The sequence below is a fragment of the Ambystoma mexicanum genome, chromosome 12 (assembly GCF_040938575.1).
Source record: "Ambystoma mexicanum isolate Mex_15411 chromosome 12, UKY_AmexF1_1, whole genome shotgun sequence".
Taxonomy (NCBI): Eukaryota; Metazoa; Chordata; class Amphibia; order Caudata; family Ambystomatidae; genus Ambystoma; species Ambystoma mexicanum.
In genome coordinates this window covers 936,579,427-936,594,823 of record NC_090936.1, presented here as the reverse complement: position 1 = coordinate 936,594,823, position 15,397 = coordinate 936,579,427, and positions in this window count along the sequence as shown.

Here is a 15,397-nt window from a genome sequence, read left to right as displayed (position 1 = left end):
GTCTCTGAGTGCAAAATAATTTTCAAGGCCTGACAGTAGCACAGTTTTAAAAAAAAATAAAGTGGATGCCAAGTGTTATGAGATTTAAAATTAAGAAAACACACGCCATTTGGGACTGTTGACTGTCTCCCATCCATGAAGTAACCCAGGACCGAACCGGCTTAGTTTCAAAACGAGGAAGGATCCAGCCCCGTTAGGCCATGTTTTTTAAGTGGTCTTGTAAGGTGAGCTCATTTATTAATTTTGTTTAGATATGCAAAGGAAGGTTAATAAGTGGGTGTCACTATTTGTATCCTCATCAATCCCTAAGGTAGAGCTCAAACAAATAATTGGCCTCACCATGAATCACCAATCTCATATGTAAAAACAATATTCTCAGTGTTATTGCATTATTGATAACTATTTACTCTGTACACAATAATAACATAAAAGTACTAACATGCGTACATAAAACCTGACATCAAACAATCAAGTAATCAAATCAAGCAATTTGTATACGCAGTATTATACAAAACAAATCACACATCATTTCCAGTGTCACAATGACATGGTTCACAATACCGTGGATCAACTGAACATATTTCACACGCTGTATTTCACTAGCACAACTTGTACAAGTTTCTGTACTATATGGCTTTAATCTGCTGGACATTCATCAGTGGCACAATGTGTGTTTCATCAGATGGCTTGCAGTAGATTCCAACTCTCTATCTCCCTGGTCTTCCTGAGGATCCCAACAGGGATAAAGACACACATTAAGTATACTCTATGGGTCTTGTAACTAGACCTGACCCTTAACCTAAAGGTTTATCAGGTATACTCCACAACTCAACTCCACATACTCAACTTCTGCCGACCACCTGCAACCATATGTGTTGCCACTTGCTGTCTTACTAATTTGAGAAGTAGCAACCTGTTTTCCTCTCACTTTCCTAAAAGTAAAAGAACAACTTTACTGGTTGCAAATACATGACTATCCACTATCTCTGTATCTCTCACAAGAGCTGCAGTCCTACCTCAAAATTGGTGGAGGTGGGGAATGGAGCCCTTTCTCTTACTCTGGACTGTATCTCTTAGAAGCACTGGGGTACTTGCTCTAACCAACAATAAATCACAAACAATGATACTGGGGCTCATTACGAGTCCGGCGGTAACCGTGCCGGTACTACTGGAAGATTGATGACGGACCCGTAAATATTTACCGGCGCTGGAATTGCCAGAAACACTTGGGTATTACAACCCCAAGGTTCTGGAAAGTTAGGCGCCAGTAAATTGTAAGTCCCCATTCCCGGGGTCCACAGAAGCACCGGCACCATTATTAACATTGACAGTGCTGCTGTGATGGTCTTCCTACCGTGGCCACTGTGTCTGGCAGGGTCTGCCCTGTTAGGTACAGCGGCTCTGGCAGGCAGACTAGTAGTATGCCGGTCCAGAATCAACGGTTCTAGTAAACTTACCGACACCGTTGTTTCCGGACCGGCATACTTGGAATGAGCCCCCCAGTGTCACTCATACCACTGTAACTCTCCTTATATCTTTCAAGTGATTAGTTCACATATTGTCAGAGGGCACTTAAAGAATCACTGTCTTCTTTCCCAAGAGATATATCACCTATATCTCAAAATAATACTCTGTTTTTTCTGAATCCCAGCTGTAACAATTAGAAAAAATTCCCAATAATACTGTTTTGCCCATGTTGACTGACAAAGTAATTCTAATAACTGTAATGCAAATACACCTACTCGGGTAAGGCAAGTGGGTACTCATATATACCAATGTTCTGCACGGGTAACCCTATAAACAAAAGTTACGCTGTTTCTGTAAAGGAAGTCATGGTAGGTATAAATATACCACCATGCTGGATCAAAAAGCTCAAAGGTTGTTGAAAATGCAACACGGGTAGTTTTTACAAATAATCTCACCAGTTCAAAGATTGTTACACTCACCTGGCTCCCACAGAGGCATCGATCTGAACTGGAAAGCTGCAGTCTCCACCAATGTGACGCGTAGGGCCGAGATGACGGACTGAACTGACCCACCTAGCTTCATTTGCTTGGCCCGTAGGAATATTCTTCTGCAAATGGAGAAAGGGAATTAACCACCCGTGGAGTTGGGCGTAAATCCCCCCACCCCCGCTGTTCTCCCCACAGATCACCTTTGATGTCCCCTCTTATAGTCTCACCTGATGGTTTGAAAAGATGAACTCTCCATCCTGCATTGAGCGCAGGGGCGCGTTGATAACCAGTTGCTTCACTGGCTCGAAGGAATTGGTGAGTTGCAGAACAATATTGACCCCGAAAAGTATGTAGTTCGTAAGAGTTCACATGTCTGACTTTCACTCTTGTCCGATTCCTTGCAGTTTGCAGCTTGACCCCAGCGAAGAGTTCCTCGTGGTAGCTGACGAAGTTCAGGTAAGGATTTGGCTTATCCTACACAGCTCAATAAGGCCAGAATGTAACCTGTGGCTTGCTCCCTTATTCAGGTGTGGAGAGAAAATATGAAGTTCGGGGAATAATGCCTGCGGCGGTAAAATTAGTTAGGTCTATTGTGGTGAGAAGAGTTCCCCTTGTTTGTCCCTTCGTTTCACCTTGTTGTCCTTTTGTTCCCCTTAGGGGCTGGGGTACGGCGAGGATGCAATGGAGACTGCGCCGACCTGTGAAGAGGAATAGTACCCGCGGCGGTAATCAGGTAAGTCTATGGGGGTAGTTACTATTGCCTCTGTTTATTCCCTTGGCTCACCTTTGCTGTTCTTGTGTTCCCCTTAGGTTCCAGAGTGTGGCGGGAACGTGCAGAAGGATGCGGAAGATCGTGAGGATGCTGTGAAGGCCGGTGAGTTCAGCGTGGTGCTGCAGCAGGCGAGGCGGCGCACGTAAAATGCTTCTTCCTTCCAGCTCGAAGGGGGGTGGTGGATCCGGAATTCAGGGAAGGATTGAAGGTTTTGCTCTTATTCTAACCTCTTCTCCTTCTGTTCCTCCATTTTTCTAGGAGCTGCAGACTCGAGGTGGGCATGGCAGAATACTGGATGCAGGCTTGCAGACACAGTGAGCGTTACGCTGCTGGATGCAGAGTAACGCGAAGCGTGTGCTGCTCTTCGGGCGTGGTTTAAATAGCCCCCAAAGTAGTCCCAGGTAAGTATTCCTCCCCAGTCCCACCCGAGTAAAAAATAGTCCCTAGGTAAAATAGTCCCTTCCAAGCCTCATTTGGCTTGGAGCTCTGCAGCATGGTCTGCATCGGGTAAGCTTGCAGCATGGTCTGCATCAGGTAAGTTCTACTCTATGAGCCAGGCGCCATAGGAGCCAGGACTGGCTCTCCATATGAGCCTGGCGCCATAGGCGTCAGGACCGCACCCAAACAGCCCCTAGCAGGGATTTTTGGGCTTGCTCAAAATAACTTGATGTCTGCTTCCGGGGTTGCTGGACCTGGTCTGGTTCCCCGGGGGTAGGCAGCATGACAAGATCTCCAGCTCTTGCACTGCTCGTATACAACATCCTACAGTAAATAAATGGCTGCCACAATAAATAGAACTTTATGATGTCATTGTGTGATGTGATGACATCATCAGCATAATGCGGCAGAACGGGTAGGCAAACAAACTCCTTTTGGCCATCACCCAAAAAATAGGGCATCTAGGAGTTAAAAAAATATCTGCCTGATCATTCAAAAAAGTTAAACTTTTTAATGGATGGCTATCTTCATACTCAATCCAGTGGGCACATTATGTGGTAGCTAACGCTGATGATATCTCCTAAATAAAAATGGAGAGCCACTTATTAACCTTCCTTTAGTTTATGTAGAATACTTATTTTCCCTCTTAGTAGGAAGGTAGTTTTACCCCCCATTGGGACTAGCCGATGTGAGATTGGTCTCACCTATTAGGCAAAATGGCCTTAGGGGGCTGACCCCTTCCTCGCTTTGAAGTTAAGCAGGAAATGCCCTGCTTACTGCAGGCATGGGAAAGCCACTGTTGCTATAAAAATCTCTATCTTTATTGACTGGGAGACTACAAATACCAGAATGCAATTCAGCAAAAGGCAAAAAATGGTCTCTGAGTGCAAAACTTTCAAGGACTGACAGTAGCACGGTTAAAAAATAAATAATTTGGATGCCCATTCAGTCGCTCATCCATGCAGTAACCGGGACTGATCCGGCTTGGCTTCAAAGCAAGGAAAGGGCTGTCCTGTTTCTCTAAGTGGTCTTGTAACTTTGTCTCATTTATAGGGCAACATGGCCTGAGGAGGCTGACCCCTTGCTCGCTTTGAAACTAAGCAGGGTTTGTCCTGGTTACTGCATGGATGGGAGACATAGATGGAAATTGTGTTACTAGCAAAGCCATGGCAAGTAATTTTTCACCCCCAACTTCACTATAGCTGTAAAAATATCTTTATAAATATAAACTATAACTGTGGGTACTGAACTACACATACCATTGGCTATCGGTTATATCAGAAAAATGGCAAAATAAAATGCTTTCTTGCCCCCCAGGCACTCAACAAGTGCTCACTCATCTGTGCCAGCTCCCCCACTCCCCAGATGACCTTCTCACCTCCCCTGCCCTCTCCCTTTCTCCCCACACCACATGCTGTTTCTGTGACACAGTTTGCTTTGAGATGCGGCTATAGCCAAGGCTTCAGAAAGCTTTGTTTTGCAAACTCAGTCCTTAGATCCCAAAATTCACTTGAAGCCCTCAGTCACCCCCCAAACCCCCAACCCACCTATAGCCTTATGGCATTTGCATGTTTTTTGACCTGCAAATAGTGTTTTCCCTCCATTTCTTTTTCCCATATCCTTGGCTATAATCTCGAATATCTCTTGCATCGAGAGAAAAACAAGATGGCGGCACTTTCATTTCTAAAAACACTCAGTTTTGGGTAAATACCCAAGATATAACTAACTATGTTTGACAAGGGGACACCCCCTTCTCTGTAGAAAATGTAAATAACTGCTGCACAGAATAGCCAAAACCACGCATTGGATCACAAGCCAACGCTTCATGCCAAAATTATTTTGGAACTGGGCCAGTCAACCAGCGGTTTGGTCTGTGTGCTTTGGAAAAAGTTGATTTTCTTTGTCTATGGGAAAAGAAATGGGAAGTAGGCTGCAACTTTGGAAAATGTGTTTTTGTCTTCATAATAACGTTCTTATTTTTTAACATATCTTTAAGAAACTTTGCAGTCTGGGGAGCTAATCACTTTCAACATTTCAATCAAATCCGTTGTTCATATCAAAGGTTATTAACAATAGAATTTTAAGGGGTTCCTATGCGAGTCTGACTCACCTTAGCTATAGGGGGGGTATCGTCACCCTATGATATACAAATTCAAACATTTCAACATTCATATTCTATATAACTTGAGTGATGTAGGTGCTTTAAGTTGGTCCATTCCCATTTAGGAGCACTAGCCTAGTGTTTTTCGATATGGCTGCTAGGATGGTTATTTACAAATGCAAAGCTGGTCCAGTGGTATCTGTAAATACAGAGGAATTATATTAAGAAAATGGAGATGCATAATAGAATCTTTCATAGGTGGATGATACATTTAATGTGATGTAGAGGAGCAGGTGGACATATTATCCCTAGCCCCTCCGCCCCCTCACCTGCATCATATTGGAACAGTAGGAGAAGAGACCTTTGTGGGACACCAGGTATGATCCCAATATGGCATCGAGTGTATGAGAGACGATATGCACTCAGACAACTGCATTGAATGTACCCTCACAGTGAGAGGGTAGAAGGATGCCTACACAAACCATTGGACATTGTAGAGCTGTAAGTGCAATCTGACAACAGCAGAGTGATGTTGTAGAGGAAAGATACTGAGACTTACCGAAGTTATATGCAAATACTCAAATAATAGAGATTTAACTGAAGTAACAAGAGAAACATGTAACCGAATATGAAGAAATTGTATATTCAAAGAAGATAAAGTAACTTTCTGTTTAATAAATGTATATATGCCGAAACAAAAGGTAGATGAGACATATAGAAGCTTGTTGCTGAGGAAAATATAACATGGCTAGAGCAGCCATAATGGAAAGATGGATGTCGGACTCGTATTAAAACCATTCAAGCTACCTCAGAGACAGACCAGGGCTGCAAAATCAGGAGATGCTGTAAAAACAGCTTTGTGTGAGGAATAACGAGGAGTCTATTGGCCTGGGATCAAGGATGCTAATTCAAGGAATAATAATTGCAAGGCACAAGGGGAATCAAAAGGATAAGCCATGTATTTAAGGCAAATGTCTCTTAGATTAAGCGAAGGGGAAAATATCTGCACGAGACAAGTATTAAACAATTAAAGATGTGGAAAACCCTTGTAAGATGGAGTGAGCAAGTCACTAGAGGCCAAGAAGGGTAATGACACCCAACTGAATTGAATAAAATAGCAGTAAATAGAAGGTTGAGATGGAAAAATGTGTGGTCTACTCATATGTGATTGAGAAGATGAAAACAAGGGCTATTCATTAAACCCAATACAAAGATAATAGTGTGCCTACACTCCTTTGAATGTCCCAGAGCAGAGAGCAGCCTTTGAGGTCAACTACAAAGGAGATGCCTTGGCTTGGGGCCTGACCAATGAGAGACAATGGACTAATTGGGAAAGTAGGGAGTAGGCTGACGTTGCTTGCGGCACATGAGTTTTATTTTGCTTATGTGCTGCTAACGAGCCAAAAGTCCAAGGTTGGGAATGCATGCCAACGAATCAGAGGATCTATGTAGCAACATTTATTTTTTTAATATTTTATTGGTTAATCAGATTAAACCTTTAACATTTCTTCATCATCCATTTCATCATTATTAAATGTGCATGTCCATTGTTTGCTTAAGTACAATGATCTTTCCAAAGCCAGTTCCAGGTAGAGGGCCATTTGTGAGCCTGCTAAGATTTCCTCACACTTCGGGACCTTCTTCCTCCTGGCCCAAATTTAGTGATTCTACGAATTGCAGAGCGTCCAATGTTTTGCCAACCTTTTCAGCTGCCATTAGCCGCTCCCAATATTCCTCTTCTGTCCCCTCATAGATGTTACTAGTATAGCTTCCCATAGATACCTGACGTTTCGAGGCCAGGGTCGGGCAGGCTAATATCACGTGTCTGATGGTTTCTAGTTGGTCTTATTTTTTGCAGAATCTACAGTACGCTTTTGATTTTTCAATGAGCCTTCTTCTCCATTTTAACTCTCTGGAATGCAGTATGTTATGCCTGCAACGCATCAGCAAGTCTCTATAATGGCTTGATGGAAACATCAACAAATATGGTGGGAGCATATTTAGGCCTTTTCGTTCCCAGATGATATTATGGCACTGGTTTCTTGTCAATCTGTTTGCTTGAGTTTCCTGCCAGTCCTTTTCCCGGATGGTTCTTTTGGCCTTATATGGATTACGTTTCAAGGTGTTTTCCGAAATGTCCACCTGTTCCAATATTGCTTTGCATCTCTTTTTCCAATCGTAGAGTATCGTGTCTCCATTTGGTACCCCTGTCTGTACTAGAATTTCAAACGGCTGGGATGGTTTATCAAGGATACACTTCCTGTAGAGAGCTAGAGTCTTCCACAACTCGACTGAGACCACGGATTGAAGCCTTAATTCCGTTCTTATGAGTTCCAATGGCAGCGAATTCGGAAGGTGTAGGATCTTCTTCCAGAAGTAGGATTCACATAGGTTCCAAACTTCCCATCTCAAGGCTAGAAGAGCCTCTGCTCCATACGTAATTGTGTCCACCACCTTTTGTTTATAAAAGGTTGTTATGGGCGTCAAGGAGAACTTCCCGTACCTTTGATGTATAAGTATTCCTTGGTTGGTCAGGGTCGTTAGTTTTTCTCGGATCATTGCGTAGTGCGCCTTTTCATTGCGGTTTTTATTTATCCTTATCCGAAGATATATGGTAGTATCAATCACTACAAGTTTTTCCTTCTCTATGGCACTGGTTTCTTGTCAATCTGTTTGCTTGAGTTTCCTGCCAGTCCTTTTCCCGGATGGTTCTTTTGGCCTTATATGGATTACGCTTCAAGGTGTTTTCCGAAATGTCCACCTGTTCCAATATTGCTTTGCATCTCTTTTTCCAATCGTAGAGTATTGTGTCTCCATTTGGTACCCCTGTCTGTACTAGAATTTCAAACGGCTGGGATGGCTTATCAAGGATACACTTCCTGTAGAGAGCTAGAGTCTTCCACAACTCGACTGAGACCACGGATTGAAGCCTTAATTCCGTTCTTATGAGTTCTAATGGCAGCGAATTCGGAAGGTGTAGGATCTTCTTCCAGATGTAAGATTCACACAGGTTCCAAACTTCCCATCTCAAGGCTAGAAGAGCCTCTGCTCCATACGTAATTATGTCCACCACCTTTTGTTTATAAAAGGTTGTTATGGGCGTCAAGGAGAACTTCCCGTACCTTTGATATATAAGTATTCCTTGGTTGGTCAGGGTCGTTAGTTTTTCTCGGATCATTGCGTAGTGCGCCTTTTCATTGCGGTTTTTATTTATCCTTATCCGAAGATATATGGTAGTATCAATCACTACAAGTTTTTCCTTCTCTAGCGAACAAGTCTGAATTTTCCCCTCCGGTTTTCTTCCCCGGCATGACCTCATGATTAGTACCATGGATTTCTTGATGTTTATTTTCATATCGTTGTCTTTTAGGTATTTGTTAAAGGCCTCTATCCGTCACTGCAATCCTATTGGCATTTGGTCGGCAAATAAAGCGTCATCCGCATACAACAACCACGGTACCTCTGTTACATTTATCTTAGGTGGAAAAGCACGGATCTGATCTTGCGTGTTTTTCATGTCCGCCATATATAAAACAAAGAGAAAGGGGGGTAGGGTGCATCCCTGTTTAATTCCACAGGAGGTTTTGATGTTTCTGGATAGCCCTCCATTGGTTGTAGTTTGGATCTGAATTGAGGTTTCAGTATATAAAGTATTTATGGCTTCTAGCAGATCCGTTGGGCACCCCGAGTTCTTCATTTTTTCCCACAGGCGCTCTCTGTTTATCCCATTGAATGCCTGTCCGAGGTCAATAAAGGCCAGGTACGTCGTTGTTTTCCCTTCCAGGGCCTTTGCCTTCATCAGGTTCATCAGGAACAGGTTAAGGGCAGTACCTACACCACTAACGAATGCTGTTGGTCTCTCGTCCAGGATTTTGGCCTGAGTTGCCCATTTTTTTAAATCTCTTAGCAGGATGTTTGCGAATAACTTGCGAATTGAATCTAGCAAGGGTATTGGCCTATAATTTCTAGGGTTTCCTCGGTCTCCCTTTTTGAAAATTGGCATATAACGCTCACCTGGCTCCCACGGAGGCGCGGGCGTGGCTGGGACTGCTGTGACCTCTTCTGAAGAGATGCATAAGACCCGGAAGATGGACTGGACTGGATTCCCCAACCTGGCTTTTCTGGCTCGGAGGAATATCCCACTGTGTGTGAAAAGGAAGGGTTAATAGTCTGCGGGCGATGTTCCGACCTCCCACTTTCCTTCTCTGCCTCCGTGAAACCCTTTTGGGATTCCCTGCGAAGACTCACCTTAGGGACCAAAATGACGAGCTCTCCATCCTGCTTCTGATGCAGGGACGCGTTGTGATTCCAGTTACTTCACTGGATTGATGAGTTTAAACTAGTTTGTCCATTCCCGTCGTACTGCAAATGTTTATGGAAAGTTTGGGTTTATATTCACTCATCTGTTCTTTTCTTTTGCAGGTGCTGGAGAAGATTCCGGGCTGCAGGCGATTTGGATGAAGCCAAATTCTGGTAAGAATTCCGATGAGAGATTCCTTTGCAGTTTTAAGTATCTCCTTTAATGTCCAATGTCTTTTTGCCCATAGGGGCCGGGGTACGGCAATGCCGGAGGTAAGGCGCCGACCCGAAAAGAGCTGCTGTGTCTCTCTTGCAAATGGGTAAGTCTTGAGTGAGCGTATTGCTAATGTTCTCACATGCTCTCACTAATACAATGTCTGTTTCTTTTCCCCTTAGGGGCCGGGGTGCTGAGATGCCGAAGGTATGGCACAAACCCGAAGGCGGAGAGGGAATTGAACCACAGGTAAGTTCTACTTAGATTCGTGTTTCCCTTCTCACCTCTCTTTCTCCTTCCTTCCAATAGGTGCTGGATGGCGGTGGAAGCTCCGGATGGACGTCGCAGGACTCGAAAACGCCACGTGCAGGTGAGTGAAATGCAGTGTGCTGCAAGCGACGCGATGCGCGTTTAAAATGTTTGCCTTCTTTGCAGGATCGTCGGCGTGCAGAATCCGGAGTGCAGATGTATCAGGTAAGGTTCTTGTTTTCACCTGTTCTCTTCCCTTTTCTTCTTTAGGTGTTTCCAGGATGCTGGCAGGCGTGATGGAGGACCAAGGCAGGAGCAGGCACGGTGTGCGTCCAGCTGCTAAGTGCAGAACAACGCGAAGCTTGGTCTGCTGCTTGGGAGTGGCTTAAATAGCCTTTCAAGTAGTTCCAGGTATGTATTCTTCCCCCAGAAATATGTATTCCTCCACCGGTCACACCCTAGAGATCAAGTAGTCCCTAGAAAAATAGTTCCTTCCAGTCTTGGAAGTTGCAGCATGGTCTGCACAGGTAAGTTTACACCAAGCACTACTCCCAACCTACTTCTGTATGAGCCTGGCGCCGATGGCACCAGGACTGATGTCCCCTATGAGCCTGACGCACGGCGCCAGGACTGAGTCCAAAGGGCCCCCATCTGGGGCTGCTGGGACTTCCCTTGAATGCATGGTGTCTGTCTCTGAGGGTGCCGGGCCTGGTTTGGCTCCTTGGAGGCAGGCATCATGACTTTACCCCCCCCGCCAAGACCCCTCCCAAGGGTGTCCAACCTGGAGGCCTCGGTTTATTTGGGAACTTCCGGTGAAAATTCCGTATTAGTCGAGGTGCATGTACATTCTCACTTGGTTCCCAAGATCTTTCCTGAGGTCCATATCCTTTCCAATCAATCAGATAAAAGAGTTTTGACTTGGACATCTTAGAATCCAATATGTCCTTAACTTCGAATTCCAATTCCCCATCTATTGGAATTGGTTCTGGTGGTTTGCATAACCTGGTTCCGGGTGGTACTGGTTTCAACAGTGATACGTGAAAAACGGGATGGATTTGCATATTAGGTGGCAGATCGAGTTTGAAGGCTACCGGGTTAATGATAGCTTTGTTTGGATAAGGCCCTATATATCTTGGGTTAAAGGTTTGTGGACCTTTAAGCGGTAAATGTCTAGTTGCAAGCCACACTTGGTCTCCTACTTTGTAAGGAGGTACTTTACTTCGATGTAAATCAGCATTTATCTTGTACCTTTCTTTGGCTTGTTTTAAATGAGTCTTTGCTTCCTTGAAGGCTTGGGTTATTGTGGCATGTAAATGATCCACGGCGGGCATTTCAAGGCTTTGAGGGGATTCAAGGTCCGAATTCCTGGGATGATGGCCGAATAAGGTCTAGAAAGGAGTCTGACCCGTTCCAGAATGCACAGAATTGTTGTACGCGTACTCGGCAATCCATAGAATGTCCTTCCAATTACCCTCAGATTGAGGTAACATACAGATACTGTTCCAGGGTCTGGTTTGTTCTTTCGGTTTGACCATCGGTTTGAGGATGGTGGCTGGTGGATAATCGCACATCAACTTGGGCCATTTGGCAACACCTTTTCCAGAAATGAGAAATAAATTGACTTCCCCGATCAGAAACCAATATGGATGGGAAGCCATGTAAACGAACAACATTTTCAAGAAATTCCTTTGCTAAGGTGGGGGCTGAAGGCAACCCCTTCAATGGGATAAAATGAGCCATCTTGGAGAAGAGGTCTACAATCACCAGGATAGTATTATACCCATGACTAGGAGGCAGGTCAGTTATAAAGTCCATCGATAAGGTGTGCCACGGTGCCGGAGGGATGTCCAGGGGCCGTAAAGGACCGGCTAGTTTTTGCTTCTGACTTTTATTTTGGGCGCACACTCCACAGGTCATCACAAAGGATTTAATATCCTTTCGCCAGGATGGCCACCAGAAATGCCGTTTGATCTTTTCCTCTGTTTTAGCTATGCCCGGGTGTCCTTCCATTAGTGTATCATGATAATGTGCTATAACGAGTTCTTGCAATTCCTTGTGAGGCAGAAATAACCGCCCTTGGAAATAGGGTAAATCATTATTAATTGAATAGTTTGAGCCTTTCTGGCTCCATTCTTGTAAAGCTGTAGAGTCGAAAAGCAATTTAACTCTACCTTGAACATCCTCAATAGTTTGAGAATAGATTACACCCAAAATCCACTGTTCGGGAATAATCGGAACTGGCTCTAGACTTGAGGCAATGTCACCCATTCCAATTCGAGATAGAGCGTCTGCCTTGCCATTCTTGCAACCCGGGCGATATGTGATTATAAAGTCAAATTCTGCAAAGAACAGAGCCCAACGGAGTTGACGAGAAGATTGAGCTTTGGCCGTTTTCAAGTATTGCAAGTTCCTGTGATCTGTAATCACTGTAACGGTGTGTCTTGCGCCGAGCAGGTAGTGACGCCAAGCTTTGAAAGCTGACTTAATAGCCAACAGTTCCTTGTCTGTGATTCCGTAGTTCACTTCAGGAGCCGAGAATTTCCTGGACCAAAAGGCTACGGGATGTAGTTGATTTGAAACTGGATCCCTTTGAGAAAGGACAGCCCCCATGGCTACACTAGAAGCGTCGGTTTCCACAACGTAAGGGAGGTCCGGATGAGGATGTTTTAACACAGGTGCGGAGATGAATTTGGTTTTTAGTTCCTGAAAGGCTTGTTCTGCCTCCTTAGACCACTCGAAGCGTCTGTTTTTTCGTAGGAGCGCCGTGATGGGTTGAACCACTCGAGAAAATTCCGGATTAAACCTTCTGTAAAAATTGGCAAAACCTAGCATACTTTGAACTCCTTTCACAGAACTAGGAGACGGCCATTTGAGGATCGCATCCACTTTCCGTGAGTCCATTCGGACTCCTTTAGGTGTTAGGACGAATCCGAGAAACTCAACTTCCGTAACATGAAAAAGGCATTTTTCAAGTTTAGCAAACAGTTTGTGCTGGCGCAGTTTCTCCAAGACAGTTCTAACATGTTTTCGGTGATCGGATTCGGAGGAGGAGTACACCAGGATGTCGTCAATATATACAATGACACAAACATCGATGAGTTCTCGAAAAAGTCATTCATAAAATATTGAAAGGCAGAAGGTGCGTTGCACAACCCGAAAGGCATTACCTGGTACTCAAAGAGTCCATATTTGGTGCGGAAGGCAGTTTTCTATTCGTCGCCTTCTCTGACGCGTACCAGGTGGTAAGCTCCCCTTAAATCTAACTTAGTATAGATACAAGCTTCTTTTACCTGGTCAAGGAGCTCAGGGATCAAGGGCAGAGGATAACGATTCTTGACCGTTATCTGATTTAAGGCGCGGTAGTCAATGCAAGTTCTAAGGTCGCCTTCTTTTTTTCGGTACGAAGAATAGAGCTGAGGAAGCAGGTGACTTTGACGGGCGAATAAAACCATTGGCAAGGTACTGATCCAAATACTGTCGCAAATGAAGGTTCTCCGGTTCAGTAAGGGCATAGATTCTACTACAAGGCTGTTGAGCATTGGGTACAAGGTCGATCTGACAATCATATGGCCGGTGAGGAGGTAAGGTGTTGGCCTGTTCCTTTTGGAAGACGTCTTGAAAGTCTTGATACTCAAAAGGTAATGGTACTGTTGTGGAGGTTACTGAGGCTAGACCCATCTGTGGATTTCCTGGATAACACTTTTGTGCACAATCAGGGAAGGTTATGCTCTTTGCTCGCCAGTCAATTCGAGGATTATGTGTTTCTAACCAAGGGATCCCTAAGATTACCTGAAATTGTGGAGCCTTGATTACGTCAAACACTATGGTTTCCCGATGGCCATCTTGGCCAACCAGTGTCATTTCCGTGGTAGAGTGTTTACCGGCCCGGAGGCAATTTCGGTTCCATCAACTGTGGTAATGACATCCTTGGTGGTTTTTGGACGGAGAGGGAGACCAATCCTGGAAGCCAATTCAATGTCAACATAATTTCCAATAGCCCCACTGTCGGGGTAGGCTTTTATTCCGTGCAACCGTTGAGGCTGTTTTGGATCTATGAGGACCATAGGCATGATGAAATGCGAGGTCAAAGAGTCTGTCTTCACGCTCGGCAAGCGGACCTCTACGCTTGTCGGGCTTGGTCGTTTCCCGAATCAGGTTCTGGAAGATTACTGTCTGTGGCTCCAACCACCTTCTTAGGTGGTTTTACCGGGCAATCCCGCCGGAAGTATCCAGAAGCTCCACAGTAAAGACATAATTGTTTTTGTCTTCTTCTTTCTCGTTCTTTCTGAGTTAGTGGTCCTTTAACTCCCCCAATTTGCATTGGCTCTGAAGCGTCGGTACCCTTGGGGCTTGTGTGGGTTTTGATCAGAACTCGGGTTTCAAATCTGGACCGATCCGCTTTTCTATTCGCGAGTCTATGATCAAGTTGGACCACTAAGTCAATGTATTCTGCGCAGAGTTGAGGCGGGTTCACTATTTGAGCAAGAACATCTTTTAGTTCTCCACGCAGACCTCGGTGGAATAATGTAATTCTTTTATTCTCAGGCCACCCAGTCTCTACGACCAATCTGTTAAATGTGGCTATATAAGATAGGAGATCTTGGTTTCCTTGCCGCAAGGACAGAAGTTTGTTATCCAAGGCCTCACCCTGAGCGTGTCGAGCAAATAATCTTTCCATGCTTGCCTGGAAGCCTTGAAAGTCCTGAAGGATTGGGTCGTCTTGATTTACCAATGGAATCGACCAATCGGCAGCACTGCCGCTGAGATAAGATAGCACAAAAGCCACCTTGGTTTGGTCATTAGGGAAGGCCCCAGGTCTGCATATGAAATGTAAACGACATTGATTCATGAAAACGGCGTATTTCTTGGGATCCCCAGTAAAACGCTCAGGGGGGGCCAGAGGCATGTTTCCTGGCAGGTTAATTTGCACCGGGTTGGTTGAAACCATTGGAGTGGAATTCATCCCGGAGCCGGGTAAAGGCGGTTGTCCTGCCTGACTCTGCAAAAGCTGTTTAGCCAAATCATCAGTTCGTTCTTTGGATAAGATTAGTTCCCTTCTAAGGGTGTTAGTTTCCTGCCGGGCGGCATGCACTTCTGCCCGTAATTCCCCCAATAATTGGGCCAGTTGGCCTGTCTCGGAAGTCTCCATGGCGCCTGGGTGGGAAATTATGGGTTGGCTTCGCGTTCTGTAACGCTCACCTGGCTCCCACGGAGGCGTGGACGTGGCTGGGACTGCTGTGACCTCTTCTGCAGAGATTCCTAAGACCCGGAAGATGGACTGGACTGGATTCCCCAACCTGGCTTTTCTGGCTCAGAGGAATATCCCACTGTGTGTGAAAAGGAAGGGTTAATAGTCTGCGGGTGATGTT